Below are 22,497 nucleotides of genomic sequence, written 5' to 3' on the forward strand. Positions count from 1 at the left end.
TAAGTCGAATTTAGAGAGGCTTTAAACGACTCCCTGTTTAAAATTTCAACGAAATCGAACAACGAATAAAGCTTTTATGGGTTTCAGACACTTAATCGTCAGATCAGTCGGATATCGGGAGGCCTAAAGCAACTAATTGCTTCAAATTTAGCACAATAGGGTAATAAATAAAGGTTTAATGGGTTTTAGGACCTTTATCGGCAGATCGGTCTACATGGCAGCTATATCCAGATATGGTCCGATCTGAACCATATTTAAGTCAAATGTCGGGAAGCTTTAAACAACTCACTGTTTTAAATTTCAGCGAAATCGGGTAATAAATAAAGCATTTAAGGGCTTTAGAACCTTTATCAACAGATCGGTCTATATGGCAGCTATATCCAAATATGGTCCGATTTGTCCCGTTCAAGAAGTTATCCCGCGTGTAGCAAAAAAATGCATCTCTGCCAAATTTCAGCTAAATATCTCAATTTTTGAAGGCTGTAGAGTGATTACAACAGACGGACGGACGGACAGACACTCGGACATCGTTAAATCGCCTTAAAATTTTACGACGATCCTAAATATATATCCTTTGTGACGTCGGAAATAAATATTTCGATGTGTTGCATTCCGTTTGTAACTAAACGAACATACCCCCTATCCGATAGTGGTGGGTATAAAAAATATGGTAACAAAAAAATCTTTTATAGGTTCATTAAGCCACTGTCCGAATGTCGGTTATAGAAATATATATATATATATATATATATATATATAAAACATTTTCAATCAATTGGATTGTTTTGATTACCAGTCTAGCATGTTTGCTAGCTTATGGATAAATAAAACGCTCTTCCCACTAAATGCTTTGTAATTTAACGTTGGCAGCAGTGACACACATTCGAAATAATCAAATAACTTCAGCATAAACAAAATAAGTCATCCGAATTTTAAATGTTTGTCCGAGTCCATAAATCCTAAGGAATTATGTCATTCCAGAACGTTTAGTCATTGAATAACTAATTTTAGTTTAGTCATTCATATTGAATGATGACACCATGTGTTTTAATAAACGACGATAGTAAGCGGCAAAAAGATAAGTCGTTTAGCTAATCGGGAATAGCAATTTTCTCCATACAAACTAAGCGAGAAAATCCACTTAATTGTCAAATAAAACACCCCTAATGTTAACTCTAATAAACTTTACAATGGGTGAATGCATAACCAAATGTAAAGGTCCCATGAGAAAAATAACGACAGCATTGAAGATTTTTTAACTTCCCTTGTGAAAAACTCTATGAGATGAGCAACAGTTAATTGATTTTTACTTGTGAAAGGGTATTGCAAAACTATAAACTGGTTACCTTCCGTTTCTATTAAGCAAACATTTAAATTTTATTGAATAATTACATAGTTGGTCTTTATAATGGTACTCCCAAGTTGTATTATTCTCTAAGTGCAATGCAACTATTGAGAGATGTGATTTACATACAAATACAATACAAAGTGACTATGCTATGTTCGAGCAACAATTGATGAACCGTACTTTGGTTTGGCATATGCAAGTGGTGTACTACTACAAAGGCGTTTAATTAACGAATTACCGTTAAATAATGCGATGGCTTTGTTGTTTTACGTGAGAGGGTGAAGCGTAGTTTACATAATTCTCATGAGAGCAGTGTTTCACTCTCAATTTTAAATGCAAGCAACAACAAAAACTATTGATCAACCGTAGTATGGTTAGCCATACTCGTGTTTAGTGGTGTACTACTACAAAAGCGATTTCTTAGTGTGATGACATTGATGTTTTACTAGGTCCGGGAGTTTTTACCATTCTCATGAGAGCAGTGCAAATGTAGAATGGTAGATTTCACACTCATAACGGTTTATTTTATTGCAGAGTAACTATGCTAAAATCGAACAACAACAATAAATATTATTTAACAGTAGTTAGGTTAGTGGTGAACTAACATACAGCTGATTATATTAAGAATTACCGTTAATGTTTTATTTATTGATACTTTATGAGTTATAGAAAACGGGAGTTTAATTAATACAGCTTAAGCAACATAGCTTCATAGAAAATCATCGTAAGGGCGAGTGTTAAAACGGGCTATGTGAAGAACAAGAAGGATGTTTAGATAATTTGGCAGTTTATAAAACGAAATAAACCAAAATCAGCCTATAATTGTTTAAATTTCTTCATTTATATGTAGATTTCCTTAAACGTCATCATTCAACAAAAAATCATTTTGTTGATGAATCTGTTTGCCAACGTTTTGCCTTTTTTAAGTTTTCTTAACACTCCATAAACCATAAAATATCACCTTAAATTTTTTTCTAATAAATTTATTATTTAATATTCAGCCATTCATTATACCCACACTTGATGTGGTAAACAAACAAAAAAACACCAAGTCAATAAAATGTCTCACACCTCCATATGATGATAAATGCAGACATGTGATAACAGCGAAAGCCGCCTAAACGTTGAATTAACTTACAGTTTTTTTGTTTTTGTTTGTTGAATTTCATTAAAAGTTTATTCATCTTTGATAGACATTGTCCAAAAATGACTATTGCCTATTGCCAAAATTCATAAAACGAGTTTTTGTTATGCTCTCATGGAATAGCAAAACTGTGTCAAGTTATCAAAATGGTGTATGAGAAAAAGGTTTATGTCAAAATTTATGAAAGCAGAATATTTCGTTGATGAAGATGTCATTTTTTTTTGTATAAAATTGAAGAAGAGCAAGAAACTAGCTTAAAATATTAAAGAAAAAAAAAACTTGATTACAAGATTGATTACAAACTATGTAGTAGACTATAAAAGAGTCAATAACAAGTAAAAGCTTGCCAAGTTCGGCCTGGCCGAAACGTGGAAACCTGCCACCATGGATTCTGCCAAAATAAAGGGAGCTATATCTGGTTATAAACCGATTCGGACCGTACTTAGCACCGTTGTTGAGAGTCATAACAGAACACCATTTGCAAAATTTTAGCCAAATCGAACAAAAATTGCGGCTTCCAGGGGCTCAAGAAATCAAACCGGGTGATAGGTTCATATGGAAGCTATACCAGGTTCTTGAACGATTTGGAGCGTACTTGGCACAGTTTTTGCAACTCATATCCTAACACTATGTGAAAAATTTCAGCCAAATCGAACAAAAATTGCGGCTTCTAGGGGCTCAAGAAATCAAACCGGGTGATAGGTTTATATGGGAGCTATACCAGGTTCTTGAACGATTTGGACCGTACTTGCCACAGTCGAAGTAACCCACAGGGGCTATAATCTCCATTATGGCATGAAAAGAAATTGACACCTTTCCTTTGTAGCCGCCTACCTTAAGGTGTAATTCCATTCCATTCTCTTCCACTTCTTTGGCTACTTAGTTTTTCTTCCAATTTTCAAAAAAGTTAAGATTTTTGTTTCACTGTTTAGTACAGCTAATATGAAAAGTTTAATCTTTGTTTTCTTACACTTTTGTTATTTCAACAATGATCTGCTTTTGTTAATTTATCACATTCAGATCAAAAACAAACAATAAAGTTTCACCAAAACTCCTCTACTCCTCCTCTATGTCAGCTTCTGCGCTCCTTTATAATTTTCCTTAACATTCATCAGACTTGGGAACTTTGTTTGTTCTTTCTTGTTTGGTTTTGTTTAATCAATCAAATAACAATATGAAATTGTCACCATGGGATATCATTCTCATCAGCATCATCATCATCATTGTCCAAAAAGGAGTGTTACTTCACATACTACAAACACACTCACTGGTTGTTGGACTGTCATACAAGCTCTCTGGTCTCTTTGCCATGGGCAATCAGAGTTTGCATCAAGTGAATTAAAGCGGAAATCCAAACGGAAAATCTAATTAAATTCAAAATGATTTCAAGCTGTTCAAGCTCGACGACAAAAAACGAGAAGAAAACAAAACACAGTAACAAGTTGAATTTATTTAAATTTATTTTGGCATTGCATTAAATGTCATGACATTATCATAGAATTAAAACTACAAAGGCAACATTGAAGTTTAAGGGGGAACAAATTCGCTTCAAAATTTTTGACAAAACAAGTAAGAGTGTGCTAAGTTCGGGCCGAATCTTAAATACCTTCCACCATTGATCGCATTTGTCGAGTTCTTTGCGCGGCATCTCTTTTTGGGCAAACAAAGGTCCGATTCGGACCATAAATGAATTGAATGTTGAAGACCATAGTAGAAGTCATTGGGTAATATCGAATAATAATTGCGGTCTCTACAAGCTCAAGGAGTCAAGAGCCAAGATCGGTTTTTAGGGCAGCTATATCAGGTTATGTAACGATTTGAACCATACGTAGCACAGTTGTTGGAAGTAATGCCAAAACACCACGTGCAACATTTCAGCCAAATCGGATAATAATAGCGCCCTCTAGAGGCCGAAGAAGTTAAGACCCAAGATCGGTTTATATGGCAGCTATATGAAATCATTTACCGGTTTGGCTCATTTACAATCCCTACCGACCTACACTAATAAGAAGTATTTACTCCTTCGGAAGTTGGCTTGCTTTCGACAGACGGACGGACGGACATGGCTAGATCGTTGGGAGTCATAACCAAACACAATGTACAAAATGTCAGCCAAATCAGTTGAAAATTGCGGCTTCCAGGAGCTCAAGAATTCAAATCGGGCGATCGGTTTATATGGGAGATATATCAGGTTATAGACCGATTTCGATCGTACCTGGCTCCGTTGTTGGGAGTCATAACAGAACACCATGTGCAAAATTTCAGCCAAATCGGATGAAAATTGAGGCATCCAGGGGCTCAAGAAATCAAATCGGGAAATCGGTTTATAAAGGAGCTTTATCAGGTTCTTGACCGATTTGGACTGCACTTGACACAATTGTTGGAAGTCATAACAGAACACTATACGCAAAATTTCAGCCCAATCGGACAAAAATTGTGGCTTCCATGGGCTCAAGAAGTCAAATCGGAAAAATCGGTTTATATGGAAGCTATATCCAAATCTGAACTGATATGGCCCATTTGCAATCCCCAACGACCTACATCAATATTAAGTATCTGTGCAAAATTTCAAGCGGCCAGCATTACGTGTTCGACCGCTATCATGATTTCGACAGACGAACGGACATGGCTAGTTCGAATTGGAATTTCGAGACGCTCAAGAATATATACACTTTATGAGGCCAAGATCAATATATCGAGGTGTTACAAACGGAATGACGAAATTAGTATACCCCCCTCCTATGGTTGTGGGTATAAAAATATCTGAACCGATTACCTTGAAATTTTCACAGATTGTGTAGGTTGGTCTGAAAGGAAACGAAGGCTATATAATTTTTCGATATCGGTAGGGAGGCAGACCCTCTCTCTTTTCCCAAAAGTACTACCCAAAAATAAGAATGTATGGGACTCAAATGAAAGGTTTGTTTGTTCCGCAGAACTCATTTTTTTCGAAATTTTCATAGATTGTGTAGGTCGGTGTGGAAGGAAACATAGGCAATATAAGTGATCGATATCGGTGGGGGGGGGCCCTCCCCATGTCCAAAAAACACCACCCAAAATCAAAGATGGACCCATCGTTACAATATGGGTATCAAATTAAAAGGTATTGGAGAGTAGAATACGAATATGATATTAAAATTTGGGTCCAAGTTCCCTAACGGGCGGTTCCAACCCCAAAACTCCCCCAAACAGATATATTGAACGCTCATGTCAATATGGAGCTCAAATGAAAGGCATTCGGGAGTAGATTACGAATCTGGCATATAAAATCAGGTTGAAGTATAGGGAGCCATACATCCCCCTCAAAAACACCCCAAATGGGCACATTACTATATGGGACTCGGTTTATTTGTTTGTTCCTTAGAATCAAAAACGGCTGAATCGATATTCTTAAAAATTTCACAGATTGTGTAGGTTTGTCTGGAAGGAAACATACGCTATATAATTTTTAGATATCGAAAGGGGTGCGCACCCTTCCCCTTACCCCAAAAACGCCGCCCAAAACCAAAAGTCGATTAGTAGGCACAATATGGATATCAAATGAAAGGTATTGGAGACTAGAAAACGAATACGGTATTAAAATTTGGCTCTAAGTACCCAGCGGGCCTCCCCAACCACAAAACTCCTCTATACAGATATATTCGATGTTCATGTCAATATGGGATTCAAAAGAAAAGTATTCGCCTGTAGATTACAAATATGGCATAAAAATTAGGTCCAAATACCACCAAATGGGCACATTCTCTGACCATGGCTATATGGCACTCAAATGAAAGGTAATTGGGAGTAGACTACGAATATGACATTAAAAATTACGCTCAAGTCTAGGTGGCGCTTTTACTCCTAAAAATACCTCACATAGGTTAATTGACCCATTATGACAATATGGGACTTAAATGAAAGGTAATTGAGAGTAGAAAACGAATTGTATATCCAATTTTAGAATCAAGTGTTTGGTGGAGAGCCCCAAAGCACCCTCTAAAATTAACCCCATTTTCAACTATGGCAATATGGAGCTCAAATCATAGATATTTGGGAAAAGTGCCGGTGGTCATCCCAGTCCCAAAACACTCCCAAACGGTTCATATTTACCGACCATGGCAGTATGGGGCAAAAATTAAAGCGATTTGCGAGTGGAGTACGAATGTGATATCCATATTTGAGTCGAAATGTCTGGGGTACCATCCCTCCCCTAAAAAGCATTTCTCATTTTCCTAATTTTCAAAAACCCCAGAACTTGGGGATTGGTAATGCGATTCGTTCGAAATTATTTTACACTTCTACAGTCACCAAAGACAAAACTTAGTTTTTCTTGTTGGGGTCGGGTGCTTCGGGGGGCCGCCCAAAACTCGCTTAATGGATATATAGACCAATCACGACAATATAGAGCTCAAACCAAAGGTGCTTGAGAGAAATAAACGAATTTGATATCCAATTGAAGAGCCATGTGTTTGGGGAGCCGCCCCACCCCAAAATACCTCCCTAATCGAAAGTATTTACCGATCATGGCAATATGTGACTTATTTTAAAGCTATTTGGGAGTAGAGTAGGAAATTGTTACTCATTTTCAGGATAACGACCCTGGGGTCCACCCACCCTCAAACAGAACTTATTTACGGATCATGTCAATATGGGGCTCATGTAAAATGTTTTCAAATGTTGGGCACGAAGCTTGTATTGACTTTAGGGTGAAGTGTCTGGGTGGTCACCCCACATCCGAAATACCGGAACTATTTACCAATACTGTAATATAGGACTCAAAAGAAAGCCATTTGGGATTAGAGTAAAAATTTGCCCATGAGCCGAGCAGGGGCAAACGTCTTACACATCAATGAGTGCTTTGCGATTCAAGTTTAATCTCAATGATAAGGGAACTTTTCTTGAAAGCCGAGAACGGCGTTCCGCACTACGACACCTCTTTGCGGAGAATTTTTTACATTACCATGCATGGCATGGTATCTCGCAAATGTCGCCAGCATTAAGAAGGGATAACCACCGCTTTCAATTTTTTTCCATGTTCTCGCCAGGATTCGAACGCAGGCGTGTTCAGTGTCATAGGCGGACATGGGCTACAGTGGCACGAATTCGATATCCACATTCAGGGCGAAGTGTCCCCACCCCAAAACGATATTAGAGAGTAAAAGAAGGCGCAACGGAGCGGGGTGGGTTCAGCTAATATTCAAAAAAATAAAATTTTGGCAAAAATTTCTATGAAAATTAAAATTTTGGAAAAATAACAAAATTTAGCAAAATATGATTTCAACAAAATTTTCTATAAAAATTAAATCTTGAACAATTTAATCAAAATGTAATGTCCGTAAATTTCTTTTGTCGGTTTGCGCTTTCTTTTCCTGGTCTTAAATTTCATTAAACCTAGTTTTCTATAGAAAATCAGACTAAAAATCTTTAAAGCGCGAATCACTGGAAACACTTCCTTCCATATGCCTTGCCCTGGCCTAAGCCCATTTGTAGTGGTAATAATCGTTTTCGTTACACTACAAAACTTCATTTAAAGACCAATTATGCATCTTAAAGTTGAAAGTTGGAAGTTGTTGTACAATGAGAAAGTATTTTCTAAAATTTTCCTCACACGCCCATTAAAAAGTCTCCGTGGTGAGCTATCCACAGGAATTTTCTTTCGTTTAATGCATTTAAGATTAAGAGATTGCAAGCAAAGATTGCTTGCTTTCTACACAAAATCCTCAGTTTAAGAATCGTTTTTCAATTGATTGCAATTTTTCTCAGCCATATGAGCAACAGTTGTGTGATTGTTCCCTTTTTTTCTTTTTTTTCTGTGCTGAGAATCAAATGTGTGGTCATTTGAAGAAAAGTCGCTTTGTGTGCGAGGCATGCCACATACCATTTGATTGCTCTTTTTCCCATATCGCCTCTGTTACCTACAGCACTCCTTCCTGCTATTGGTTCTGCTCACATATAGGGGTAATTTTGGGATTTCATAAGTTTTTTCCTTATTCCTTTATGGCAAGCATTCCCATAACGCATCCCGCCGATTGAGACTGTATGCAATTTTTTCCCCTTAAGGGTTTTTGCCTTAATGGCACCATGGGGGTTCCTTTTTGCCCTGTTGCTAAATACAAAATGTTAAAAAAAAAATTAAACTAGCCTAAGAGGGATTTGGAAGCACTTCCAAAGTCAATCCAATACCTCCGGTTAAATAAACAAAGGACAATGAAAAAATCAACGAATCGTGTGTTCTCAGCAAGGCAGCAAAAAATAAAAAATCAAACAAATTGAAAACGTATTAAAATTTCATCAATACGGAAATGATTTTAAAATTAGTGGTTGTTTGTGAGTAGAGGACTGTTGAAAACAGCTAAGGGTAAAATGTCAGAAATAATGAGATTTTCAATCAGTATTTATGAAGAAAAAAAAAGTGATTTTTTTAGCTGATGATATAGCTGTTTGTCTTGGTAGGGCAGGCAAGGGGTGCAGAGATTCCTATTGTCCCCATCTACTCCATCCATATGATTGAACAAAAAATAAATAAATTTAAAACATCAAAAGTTGATAAAACTTTCTGAAAAAATCAAATTGTAAATAAATTTTCCTAAAAAAAAAGTGACAAAATTTAAAAAAAAAAAATTTTCAAATTTTTTGTAAATGTAAAATTTTTGTACAAATTTTTAAAATTTTCTAAAACAAAATCTGACAAAAATTTAAAAAAAAAATATTTGAAAAATTATTTAAAAAAAAAATTTCTGTAAATGTAAAATTTTAAAAAATTGTTCTAAAAATTTTAATAAATTTTTCTAAAAATTTTAATAAATTTTTCTAAAATTTTAATAATTTTTTCTAAATATTTTAATAAATTTTTCTAAAAATTTTAATAAACTTTTCTAAAAATTTTTATAAATTTTTCTAAAATTTTTAATATTTTTCTAAAAATTTTAATAAATTTTTCTAAAAATTTTAATAAATTTTTCTAAAAATTTTAATAAATTTTTCTAAAAGTTTTAATACATTTATCTAAAAATTTTAATAAATATTTCTAAAAATTGAAAAAAAAAAAAAATTTTCAAAAATTTTCCAAAAAAAAAAAAATTCTGAAAAATTTTCAAAAATTTTATTTTTTTAACATTTTTCATGTCAGAAATAATAAGATTTTCAATCAGTATTTATGAAGAAATAATATGTGTTTTTTAGCTGATGATATAGCTGTTTGTCTTGGTAGGGCAGGCAAGGGGTGCAGAAAATCCTATTGTCCTCATCTACTCCATCCATACGATTGAACAAAAAAAAAAGTTGAAAAATTTTTCTAAAAAAATCAAATTGTAAGTAAATTTTCCTAAAATACAATATAAAAAAATTTTGAAAATTTTTCTAAATAAAATGTGACAAAATTTTTTAAAAAAAAAATTTCTAATTGTAAAATTTTTTTACAAATTTTAATAATTTTTCTAAAGAATGTGGAAAAATTAAAAAAAAAAAAGATTTCAATTTTTAAAAAAAATATTTTGAAAAAATATTATGTAAATGTAAAATTTTAAAAAATTTCTTAAAAATATATTTACTAAGTTTTTCTACAAATAATGTCCGAAAAATTTTAATTTTAACAAATATATATAACATATAACGATTACAACGTTTTAATAAAAGTTTAAATTTTGAGAAAATAAAATTTTGGCAAAATTTTTTAGAAACATTTTTCATACAAATTTTTTCTAAAAAAAAAATTACGATAAAATTTTTTGTATGGGAAAAAAATTTCCACATAGAATAAAATTTCTATATAGTCACAACAAGTAAAAGCGTGCTAATTTCGCCGGGCTGAATCTTGGGAACCCACCAGCATGTATACTGCCAACACATGGTTATAGACCGATTTCAATCGTACTTGCCACAGTTGTTGGAAGTTAAAACGGAGCACTGTGTGCAAAATTTCAGCCAAATCGGACACAAATTGCGGCTTCCAGAGCCTCAAGAAGTCAAATCGTTAGATCGGTTTATATGGGAGCTATATCAGGTTATAAACCTATTTAGACGATACTTGGCAAAGTTGTTCGAAGTCATAACAGAACACCACATGCAAAATTTCAGCCAAATTGGAAACAAATTGCGGCTTGTAAGGGCTCAAGAAATCAAATTGGGAGATCGGTTTATATGGGAGCTATATCAGGTTATGGACCGATTCAGACGGTACACAGTTATTGGAAGTCATAACAGAACGCTATGTGCAAAATTTCAGCCAAATCGGAGAAAAATCGAGGCTTCCAGGGGCTCAAGAAGTTAAATCGGGAGATCGGTTTATATGGGAGCTATATCTAACTCTGAACCGATATGGCCCATGTGCAATCCCCAATCACCTACATCAATATCAAATATCTGTAAAAAATTTCTAGCGGCTAGCCTTACGCGTTCGACCGCTATCGTGATTTCGACAGACGGACAGACATGGCTAGATCGAATCAGAATGTCGTGACGATCTGGAATATATATACTTTATGGGGTCCCAGATCAATATTTCAAGGTGTTACAAATGGAATGACTAGATTTGTATAGCCCCATCCTATGGTGGTGGGTATAAAAACGGCTGAACTAACTTTCATGAAATTTTCACTGATGGTAGAGTTGAAAATTGCGTACTACATTTGTGGATATCCGAAGGCGGGGCGGACCCTGCCCCTTACCACAATTTGCAAAAACGCCAGGCCTCGAAGATGGGAGCACCGATTTAAGCGAAATTTTGTATGCCATATGATGCCCTAAAACATGAAATCGGTATAAAATTAGGGGGTCATATAACCTGGGAAGACGCCCCATCCCAAAATTTTCTTACAAAAATATTTTTGAAATGTTTATGAAAATAAAATGTGTAAAATCTTTCTATAAAAATAAAAAAGTTAAAAAAATCTCAATTACATAAAATTTTAAAATTAGCTGTAAAAATTTGTTTAACAAAATTTTCTCAAAATAATTATACAAAACCTTTTATAAATGTGAGGTTTTGCTTACATTTTCTTTGAAATAAAAATTTCCGATGAGCACTTCTAAAACAAGTTGAAATTATTCTATAGAAATAAAATGTTGAAAAAAAATGTTTTTAACAAAATTTATTATGACAACATTTTCTTTCAAATTAATTTAGACAAAATTTTCTTTAAAATCCAAAATTTTGGTATTTTTCTCTATTAAATTTATTAGGGGCGCACCCTTCCATTTTTCTACGGCCATGCCTTTGGGGAAAACCAAGGGGATGGTTGCCATATCCATAATCCAACTTTTAGGTATTTGCCAATGCTTTTAACATCTCAGTGTTTTCTTTTTTGAGGAAAAATAAGCTTAAAATTACATCACAGGTATTGACAGGCTTATTAAGCTTTTATGACATTGCCCACCTCAAATCCCAACATTCTTAGACTGTCGCTACTACCGTTACTGATGGTATCCCAGGGCATTGTTTTGAAATTAATGAGTTTTTTTTTGTACTTTTCGGTTATCCTTGTTTTATTCTTTCTTTTCGTTTTGGTTTATTTTATTATTTATTATTGTCCTGCTAACAAATGCACCACTTCCTTCCATTTATTTATTTTTTTTTACTTTTACAAGCAAATCAAAAACACTCATTTTTACACGTCTTGCACGCCTTGATGGCGCGTGTGTGTCACTGACGCGTGTTTGTGTGTTGGCGTAAAAGTAAATGAAGCGGGGCTCAATGTCGGTGTAGCTTTGTGTTAGCATTGCTTTGAATAAGAGAGAGAGAGGGAGTGAGAGGCAAAGAGAACAAGATTTCTCCTTTGTGGAGTGTCAAATATGCGTGTCCTCTTTCGCATATGCCTTTGTTAAATGCCACTGTTATTCTTGTTGTTAGGCACTTAATAAATTATTACTGTTTTTAACTATTACATGTAAGCATTAGGGGGCCTACACATTGTAAGATTATTTGCTTAGCATATTGGTATTGCCATCGGTGAAAGCATAGGTGGGTGTTATGAATATAGAAGGGAAAACTCTTGACTACACGTTTCCTTCATTTTAAGGAACTTTTCTAAATTGTCGCCTGAACAACGCTGACCTTTAAATGGAAAATATTTAATTAAATTAGTCAACTGTTTCCATTTCATATTGAAAAGAGTCCCACAAAACTGCCACTCGTTTCAACATCTGTTCACATTTTAAATGTCAACACGTATTTAGCAAAGCAGAAAACTTAAAAACCTTGTTAACCCTTTTGTTAGATCACTGTTTTCCCTCCATTCGTCCAAATTTTTTTCCATAAAGGTTTCAATGCACAAGGGTTTAGGACAAACTCACACTTTGCTTATTGGGGAAACAACAAACAAATGTGACTAGTGGACAAGATATTCCCCATGAGGGGACTTCTTTAATTGAGATACGCATGAACACTGAGAAAAATTGGAAACTCTTTTTCGAAAACAGTGTTTTTTAATGTATTAAAGATTTAGTCTCCTTGCTTAGGGCAATAAAATGGAAATGAGATCGGAGAGTCTCAGATGATGCGAAAGATTGTGAACCTTAGGTTACGTAAGGTTAGGTTGAAGGGATTGCCCACCAAAGGTGAGTTCTTTCGGACGCCAGTTTGGCCCATTGTGGTACCCTAGAAAGAGAAAGGGAAGAAAAAGAAAATGTGAGACCTCGTACTAGAGGTTATACACGAGTAAAAGAAAAAGACAGTAGGAGTGGAGAAACCCGAGATGGAGGTGAAGAACCGCCCGTTCCTACGCAAGCATGGATGTGCTTACGCCGGAGATTGTGGCACCCCCCGTTGGAACCATCCTGTTTCCTCAACAAACCTCAGGAAAGATACCAGAGGTACGTTTGCAAGTTCACCCAGATCACAGAAGAAATGGCTCCCCAGAAAGGAGAGTCTGCGTCTCTGTAGGCCGGACAGGAAAACTGCAAGTGCTCAATAGTCTCCTCCTCATCCTCATCGAGGCAACTCCTACAGAAGTCATTGTGCGGTATACCCATGCGCTCCGCCGGTCGATGACCATCTACGAGTCCCACCTCGCCACCGACGCCTCCCTGGCCATCCCGTCTACTGTGTTCAGTAGCTCGACAAATGGCACGTAGAGAGACGAACCCCTCCTGGCGCACTCGTCCGCCCTCTCATTTCCTGGAATCCCCTCATGCCCAGGAACTCATGTCAGCGTCACATCGTGGGCCCGGGATTCCAAACTGTCCGCCACGCATTTCTACCTTACCATCCTCGACCCCAAGGCCTTGAGTGCGGCCATATTGTCTACATTAATACTGAGTTTCGAGGGCGGTAACCCCTTACCAGAATTTCTCTTTCGGCCACTGCAATGGCACAGATCTCAGCATGAAAGACCAAACACTCGTCCGGCAGTCTCAGAGACATACTGATATTGAATGCGTCAGAGTAAACCCCCAATCCAGTCCCTGACCCCATCTTGGAGCCATCTGTGTAGATCGAGTTCTCGTCCTCCTCAAGTACACAGTCCGCCCTCCATTCGTCCCCCTCAGGAAAACGAATCGCGAATGCCCTCACTGCAGTCGGTACTGGTGCCAGGTAGTTGGAGATCCTCCTCAGTCTATCCTCTGTATCCATAACATCCACAATCGAACGGTGGCCGCAACCATCTTCTTTCAGCATGCCGAGCTCTCTCAGCCTAAGCTCGACCCTGGCGGCGCAGTTCCAAATATAGACCCTAATGGGCTGCATATCCAGTATCGCCTTCAGGCCTGCCTGCGGTGCGGATCTCAGTGCCCCTGTGATCCCGACGCAGGCCAGTCTCTGGACCATCTCGAACTCCCTCGTACGCGTCCTCTTCCCTACGGCATCCAACCATACCAGTGCTTCATAGCCCAGTACTGGTCTCATAATTGTGGACCTTAATACAAGGAAATTTTAAAACGCTAGAGTAGTATAGAGTTGACTAGAGTAGTGTAGAGTAATGTCGAGTCGACTAGAATAGTGAATAGTAGTGTAGTGTAGAGTAGTATAGAGTAATGGAGAGTCAAGTAGAGTTGTGTAGAGTGAAGAGTAGTATAGAGTAGGCCAGAGTAGGCTGAAATAATGAAGAGTAGGCTAGAGCAGTAGTAGTATAGTAGAGTAGAGTAGAGTAAAGTAGAGTAGAGTAGAGTAGAGTAGGGTAGAGTAGAGTAGGGTAGAGTAGAGTAGAGTAGAGTAGAGTAGAGTAGAGTAGAGTAGAGTAGAGTAGAGTAGAGTAGAGTAGAGTTGAATAGAGTTGAGTAGAGTAGAGTAGAGTTGAGTAGGGTAGAGTAGAGTATAGTAGGGTAGAGTATAGTAGATTAAAGTAGAGTAGAGTAGATTAGAGTAGAGTAGAGTAGAGTAGAGTAGAGTAGAGTAGAGTAGAGTAGAGTAGAATAGAGTAGTGTAGAGTAGAGTAGAGTAGATTAGATTATAGTAGAGTAGAGTAGAGTAGTAGAGTAGAGTAGAGTAGAGTAGAGTAGAGTAGAGTAGAGTAGAGTAGAGTAGAGTAGAGTAGAGTAGAGTAGAGTAGAGTAGAGTAGAGTAGAGTAGAGTAGAGTAGAGTAGAGTAGAGTAGAGTAGAGTAGAGTAGAGTAGAGTAGGGTAGAGTAGAGCAGTATAGAGTAGTTTAGAGAAGTTTATAGTAGTGTAGAGTAGTGTAGACTAGAATATTTACAAAGATTCACCATTAACAGGGAGTTTTTAGTTCCACACAAAAATGTTTGTAGACAATACAAAGAGTAGATTAGGGTAGGTTGAAAAGAGGGTGCAGATATTAATCTGCCCCATGCCACTATAGACATACACCTAAGCCAGTAATCGGTTTGTTGAGCGCTCTAAATATTAAAAAGTAACCACGAAAAAGAAAATCTATGTTAGGAATTCCGTGCTGCTTACAAAATCCTTAATTATTTTTCATGTCACGCTCCTAACTTGGTTCCAATAAGTGTAAGGTAACACTATTTAAAATTGAGAATTTTTCACTCTCACTAGTAGTTTCAATTTTTTCCAGTGTATCTATATGACTCTGTTTAGCAAACTGCAACTTTGTCTCGACTGTTAAGGCTAGCCTTGCATGTTCAACACATTTGCAACAGATGTTGCAAAAATTGCCCAAAATTGATACAAAACTCTTGTTAATTGACACAAAGTGAAGAAAAGGCAGCAAAGAGAAAAAAACCCTAAAAATAACAGGGGCTTAATGCTAATGTAGTGTTGAAAATAAGTCGACTTTTATCCGCTGTCCTTATTAGGAGGTCTGTCCATATATTCCCGTTTCAAGGAGAAGTAGCAGCCAAAGAAAAAAAACTGTTCGCCTTTGAATCCTCAGCAAATGGCATAGTCAGTGGAGTGTGTCATTTTTCGGTGTCCCCCCCCAGTTCTTAACTTTAATGACTTCTGCTTTGGCCACAAATAGTGGAGTGTACGGTTCGTGGTACTTTACTTCAAAACAGCCAACAACAACCTGATGGTGATTATATTATAGCATGCCTGATTTGGGGTTTTGTGTTACCGATGCAATCTCATTGCCTTTGCTTTCTTTATTATTTGCGTTAAAGTCACTGTAATTTGTTATGCGTCGTCCGCATGTAGACTTTTTTTTGGGTTTTGTCCAGGCTACTTCTGCAAATAACTGTCATTAAGGCATTAAACATGGCCAAACAAAGTGAAACGAATTACAAATTCTGAAATCCTATGTTGCGTATCATATATGCCATTTGCAGCAGTAACGACAGAATACTTGGTGTGAGTATGGCTATAAATTGACAAAAGGACATTGCAGACAGTTGTGTGTGTGTGTGGTGTACCTATACAAAGGAAATATGTAACACATGATTGAACCAGCGACCACATATACTGATATTAAAAACGAAATCAAAATTTTATTTGGTATTATTGTTGAATGGGAGGTTATGGCACAGTGGGATGAAATTAAAAAAAAAAATAGAACAGAAATAGTTTGATAGCTAAACAAACTAACAACTATTTTTAATTTGGTGAAAAAATTTAAGTGGTGGTTATCCCCTCCTAATGTTGGTGACATTTGTGAGGTACTATGCCATTTATAAAAGTCATGTACAAACTTCTCCCCATAGAGGAGTCGTAATGTGGGATGCCGTCGGGACTCGGCTATAAAAATGAGGTTGAATCGCACAGGACTCATTGATATGTGAAAAGTTTGCCCCTTTTCTTATACCTTTCTTGGTCTCCTATATTGTAGTGGGTAAATATGTGCGGTTTGAGGTGTATTTTCGGAGTAAGGTGGCCACCCAGACACTTAGCCCTTAAAGTAAATAAATGCTTAGTGCTATACTTTGGTCTATATATCCATTTGACAAGGAGTGTTCTAAGTGGTGGGTGGAATGGAACCTCAGAATGGAATGGAATTTGTTAAATTCGTGCTCTACTCTCAAATATTTTCATTTAAGTCCAAAATTACCATGGTCGATAAATATTGGGGGACGTTTTAGAGCTGGGACTGCTACTCCGCCACTTTGCCCTAAAAATAGGTATCAAATTCGTTCTATACTCCCAAAAACCTTTCATTTGAGCCCCATATTGATATATTCGGGAAATAAGTTGAATTTAGGGGGTGCCTTTACTTCGACATGATATTGTATGCCAGATTCGTAATCTACTCTCAAATACCTTTCATTTGAGCCCCATATTAATATGAACGTTCAATTTGTCTACTTGGAGGTGTTTTTGGGTTAGGGCGACTTCCTGGGTACTTGGACCCAATTTTTAGTTCCACATTCCCATTTTACTCTTCAATTCCTTTCATTTGATACCTATATTGTCCTTATCGGTCAACTTTGGATTTTGGGTGGTGTTTTAGGGGTAACAGGTAGGGTCTGCCCCCTTCCGATATCAACAAATTATAAAGCTTATTCCTCCTTCCTGACCATATACGTAATCTACTCCCGAATACCTTTCATTTGAGTCCCATATTGCCATGATCGTCCAATAAACCTATTTTAGGGGGACCTAACCCCTTGGGGCTTGGACCCAATTTTTAATATGAAATTCCTACTCTACTGCTGAATACCTTTCATCTAAGTCCATATTGTCCCGATCGATGCACTTTTTTTTTAGATAGTACTTTTGGGGTAAGGAGGAGGGTCTGTCCCCAGCAAAATTTTCAAATTTTCTCACGAACTTTCCTTTAAGGTGCCCCTGTTCCTTAATGCGTACTGTCCGATTCAAGTTCAAGCTCAAAACTTTTTATAGCCGAACAGCGTGCCGCAGTGTTACACTTCATTGAAAAGAAGTTTTTACATGGCATAGTACCTCACAAATATCACCAGCATTAGTAGAGCATAATCACCGCTGAAAAATTTTTATAATGTTCCTGCCAGGATTCGAACCCAGACATTCAGTTTCATAGGCGGACATGCTAACCTCTGCGCTTGGGTGCCTTCCAAGTTTCTTGCTCACTCAAATTAAATGATCGCTATGTTGCTTAAAGATTTCTTTTGCGAAAGGGTCTATGATCGGGCGCCATCTGTTATATTTTCTTTAAAATTTAAAAGTTTTTATACCAATAACAAATTTTTTTTTATATAAAAATTTGGAAAACTTTCATATATATAGAAAATTTTGTAAACATTTTATTTTTAAAGAAAATTTTGTAAAACTTTTGTTTTTATAGTAAAATGTTATACACAATTTTGTAAAAACTTAATTCGGATAGAAAATTTTGTCAAAATTTTATTTTTTTAAAAAAATTTTGTTTATAGAAAATTTTGTAAAAATTTTGTTTATAGAAAATTTTGTAAAATTTTTATTTAAGAAAAAAATTATCTTAAAATTTTATTTTTTTGGAAAATTATATTCAAATATTATTTTTATAGAAAATTTTGCCTAAATATAGTATTTTTTGAATATAAAATTTAGTCACAATTTTATTTTTATAGAAAACTTTGTCAAAATTGTATTGTTTAGAAAATATTTTAAAAATTTTATTTAGAAAAATTTTTGTTAAAATTTATTTTTTTAGAAAATTTTATGAAAATTTTGTTAAAATGTTATTTTTATAGAATATTTTTGTCAAAATTGTGTACTTGTAAAATAAGTTATTTTACAAAATGTTATTCGAATATAATAAATAAATAATATTTTTTTGTAAAAAAAATTTTGGAGATTAAATTTTTATGAAAAATATTTTTTAAAGAAAATACTGTAAAAAGTTATTTTTTAGAAAATTTTGTCCAAATTTTATTTTTATAAAAAATTTTGTCAAAATTTTATTTGTGTAGAAAATTTTGTCACAATTTTATTTTTAGAGAAAATTTTGTCACAATTTTTTTATACAAAATTTTGTCAACATTTTATTTTTATAGAAAATTTTGTAAAAATTTTATTTTTATAGATAATTTTTTTCAAAATTTTATTTTTATAGAAAATTTTGCCAAATTTTTTTTTTATAGAAAGTTTTGTCAAAATTTTATTTTTATAGAAAATTTTGTAAAAATTTTATTTTTACAGAAATTTTGTGATTTTTTTTTTTAATTTTGGGAAATTTTAATTTTAATGAATATTTCATTTGTACAGAAATTTTGTGAATTTTTTCTTTCTAATTTTGGGAAAATTTATTTTTATGAAAATTTTTTAAAAATTTTATTTTTATAGAAAATTTTGTAAAAACTTTAATTTGATAGAAAATTTTGTTAAAATTAAATTTTTGTTCAAAGTTCAAAATTCTATTTTTGTGGAAAATTTTGTCAAAATTTTATTTTTGTAGATAATTTCGTAAAAATTTTGTTTTTATAGATATTTTTTTTTTAAGAAAATTTTGTAAAATTTTAGTTTCATAGAAAATTTTGTAAAAATTTTAGTTTCATAGAAAATTTTGTAAAAAAATTTACTTTCATAGAAATTTTTGTAAAACTTTTATTCTTATAGACAATTTTGTAAAAAATTTTTCAATATTTTTTTTTCAAAAATTTATGTCATTTATTTTGTCTAATTTGTTTTTTATTGCTTGTCTTAAAGTAATTGTACTTATTTTTTGTGCCATATTTCAATTAGAGTATTTTTAAATTTTATCCCACTGTGCCCATCATCTTGCCAATGCTCTAATTGACCCTCAATCCTGATGAGGGGGTGAATTCACAATATCGAATATATATATTTTTTTCTTGTCTAATGTTAACGACATTATTTTCTCACCATACCGGGCTTATCAGTGACTTCTTTTTGTGCATCGAAGCGAATCTCACATTTCCAGGCCTACCCTCGTGCCATCCGTCTGTCTGGCTGTAATCACAATCGATAGAGGAGGAAAATAATATTATTGCCCAATTACAAAATCATTTTCAATGATTGCTTCACATACGCACACACACACACATACGCACCCACTTCAAACAGAGGGCCAAAACCTTGGTAGCGTTGCCATTGAATATCAAACATGGTGTTTCCGTTTCCCTCAATGCAATACATTTGACACCATTATAATGTATGCGTATGTGAACAGTCTGAAATTGACAGACAATTGTATACGTTTTTGTGGATTTTGAGAAGGGGGAGTGTGGGTGTGTGTGAAGGATTCCCTTTTATTCGTATGTTGGGTCGTTTGGTTTGTCTATCTGTCTCTCTGGATTTCAAGAGTTTGTTTTTATTTATTTATTTTATTTGGTGTTTTATTTACTTTATCTCTTCCCTCCTCCCACTAGCAACTTTTTGCTTTGTATCAACATTGCCTCACTGCTTTTTTATCTTCATCATCATCATCACCATCGTTATTTTTCTTTTAATGTCGTTGTTTTTGTTGTTCCAAGCCCTTGTTTACACTTCATCAATAATTTCAATACAACTTTTATTTTATTTTTGGCCTCAAAGGATATATCCTTATGTTTGTTTAATGAATTCGAAAGGAAAACGACGACGATGATGACAACATCGGCGAAATGACAAAATTTATTTAAATGTCCTTTTAACGGTTTCTCCTTGTCACAGTGTGTGTGTGTGGATGAGGACTTCTACTGTCTACGAATATTTGTTTTTGAGAAGGAGGTTGGGGAGGACCTTGCGTTTAAATCCTTTGACAAAACATCAATTAATAGTTTCCGTGTTGTTGAAGAGAGTAAGAGGATTGAAAGAGGGTGGGAAAAGGGGAGGATAAGGATATCAGAGTAAACAACTTAGAAGGCAGTCATGCCTAAATAGAAGACGAAGAGACAAAGGAAAAATTGGAGATTAAAAAAGACATCAACTTTTGACAAAATTTTCTATGAAATTCAAACATTTTTGGGCAATTTTTTCTCTAAAAATAAAATTTTGAAAAAAATTTAAAAAAAAATTGTTGACAAAATGTTTTATAAAAAAAATTTTAACATTTTCTATACAATTATGAAAAATTTTCTATAGGAATAAAGTTTAAACAAAAATTTCTTTAAAAACAAAATTTTGACCAAAATTGGTGAAAAAAAAAATTTTGACAAAATTTTCTATAACAATAAAATTTTGACAAAATTTTCTATAGAAATAAAAAAATTTTTCATAAAAATAAAATTTTGACAAAATTTTCGATAAAAATAAAATTGTGACAAAATTTTCTATAAAAATAAAATTTTCTATAAAAATAAAATTTTCTATAAAAATAAAATTTTCTATAAAAATAAAATTTTCTATAAAAATAAAATTTTCTATAAAAATAAAATTTTCTATAAAAATAAAATTTTGACAAAATTTTCTGTAAAAATAAAATTTTCTATAAAAATAAAATTTTTACAAAATTTTTATAGAAATAAAATTTTGGCAAAATTTTGTATAAAAATAAAACTTCGACAAAATTTTCTATAAAAATAAATTTTTGACAAGTTTTTCTTTAAAAATAAAATTTTGACAAAATTTTCTATAAAAATAAAATTTTTACAAAATTTTTTATAAAAATAAAATTTTGACAAATTTTTCTATAAAAATAAAATTTTCGATAAAAATAAAATTTTGACGAATTTTCTATAAAAAATAAAATTTTTACAAAATTTTCTATAAAAAAATAAAATTTTGACAAAATTTTCTATGAAAATAAAATTTTGACAAAATTTTCTTTAAAAAAAAATTTGACAAAATTTTCTATAAAAATAAAATGTTGACAAAATTTTCTATAAAAAAAATTTTTGATAAAATTTTCTATAAAAATAAAATTTTGACAAGTTTTTCTTTAAAAATAAAATTTTGACAAAATTTTCTATAAAAATAAAATGTTGACAAAATTTTCTATAAAAATAAAATTTTGACAAAACTTTTTATAAAAATAAAATTTTAAAAAAATTTTCTATAAAAATAAATTTTTGACAAGTTTTTCTTTAAAAACAAAATTTTGAAAAAATTTTCTATAAAAATAAAATTTTTACAAAATTTTTTATAAATAAAATTTTGACAAATTTTTCTATAAAAAATAAAATTTTCGATAAAAATAAAATTTGGACAAATTTTCTAAAAAAAATGAAATTTTGACAAAATTTTCTATAAAAATAAAATTTTGACAAAATTTTCTATGAAAATAAAATTTTGAAAAAATTTTCTATAAAAATAAAATTTTGAAAAAGTTTTCTATAAAAATAAAATTTTGACAAAATATTCTATAAAAATAAAATTTTGACAAAATTTCCTATAAAAATAAAATTTTGACAAAATTTTCTATAAAAATAAAATTTTGACAAAATTTTCTATAAAATTAAAATTTTGACAAAATTTTCTATAAAAATAAAATTTTGAAAATTCCATCTTTTTTAAGTGATATTAAATCACTTCCAACAATATAAATTTGTTTGCCATTGATGAAAACATTAATTCAAATACGTATAACAAAAGAATAGAATACACCGCCTCGTTTCATTTGCCCATGGAGTAAAATAATACCCATTTCAGCTAAATGTTAACAATAACACTTATAATTCCCTATTGTTTGGACTCATCAAAGAGATTATACGGGTTGGTGTAGTTACAGTTTTTATTTTGCCCTATACAGCAGCCATAATACGCATGTAATCCTTGAACTCATTAGGGTTGGCCTTGAGTTGGGTAAAGGTGGTGGGGAAGGTGAGGGTAGGCAGGCAATTT

At 33.4% G+C, this 22,497-nt stretch overlaps 1 protein-coding gene and 1 long non-coding RNA gene across 3 annotated transcripts in view; both read right to left on the reverse strand.

Moving 5' to 3' along the window:
* Window positions 1–22,497, reverse strand: part of LOC106088290 (serine-rich adhesin for platelets) — a 130,853-nt gene that overhangs the window by 47,095 nt on the left and 61,261 nt on the right. The gene's annotated exons all lie outside the window — the stretch shown is intronic.
* On the reverse strand, window positions 8,107–8,795 carry LOC106088291 (uncharacterized). The gene is made up of 2 exons (XR_009397041.1): window positions 8,658–8,795; window positions 8,107–8,580 (listed from the first exon to the last, which is right to left on the reverse strand). It is a non-coding gene; the product is annotated as an uncharacterized LOC106088291 (long non-coding RNA).

The sequence above is a fragment of the Stomoxys calcitrans genome, chromosome 2 (assembly GCF_963082655.1).
Source record: "Stomoxys calcitrans chromosome 2, idStoCalc2.1, whole genome shotgun sequence".
Classification (NCBI taxonomy): domain Eukaryota; kingdom Metazoa; phylum Arthropoda; class Insecta; order Diptera; family Muscidae; genus Stomoxys; species Stomoxys calcitrans.